This window comes from Thunnus maccoyii, chromosome 2, assembly GCF_910596095.1.
Source record: "Thunnus maccoyii chromosome 2, fThuMac1.1, whole genome shotgun sequence".
Lineage (NCBI taxonomy): Eukaryota > Metazoa > Chordata > Actinopteri > Scombriformes > Scombridae > Thunnus > Thunnus maccoyii.
Window position 1 is genome coordinate 29,762,875 of NC_056534.1, and position 875 is coordinate 29,763,749.

Below are 875 nucleotides of genomic sequence, written 5' to 3' on the forward strand. Positions count from 1 at the left end.
TTTAGCACCCTACCCCCTACCACAGTCCACCCCCCTCAAAAAAAAAAAAAGTCCTCACACACATATTATTCAAACCAAAATTTCCAGCACCCTATCTGTCATCTCTTTCCTGAGCTAATGGAGAAACTGACGTAAAGTCAAGCTTGCGTCTCGCTGAACAGCTTATAAAATACCATCAGAAGTGGAGTGCATTACAGTAATATGTGGGTGTTTTACATTGAAGTGATATGACATGACTGACAATGGTATAATGTAGTTATTAGTTTGTCAACTTCTTTGGCTGTCTTTCAGTCACAGTTAGCAGTTACATTATCTCCTGTTTGTGATGGAATTAATGGGGTCAATTCAGTTTGGAGTTAATTTAATATCAAATCAGTTTAACCTACAAATTTAAAATACCAAAAGATCCAATTAGATCAAATTCCAGCCATATTCTGAAGAAACTCCCCTTTGCATATTGTTTGAACTGACTGAGCTGACCCCAATGCTGGTAGGCAAGACACACGGTTATCCACAGTCCTTAATATTCGGACAGATATCGAAAGTATTCAAGTGCTTTCACAACTCAAGCAAATGATTTTAGTTGACCTAGATAAATTACAAAGGTATAAAAATGGCTCATTCTATCACAAATATTGACAATTTTTCTTCAGACAATGAGTTGTTCTGGAAAGTTCTAAAAAAAAAAAAGAAGATTAACAGAAGAAAAATCTGTAAAATGTCAGCTATCAGTCCAGTGAATCTAAACGGATGATGAGGTGGTGGTAATGCGTATCGAGTGGCGTAAGTTGAGCTTCACTTGGGTGCATTTTCAAATCACACCTCAGCAAGCTAAATATTTCACTAGCACCCATTGTTAACTGAAGACACTGACA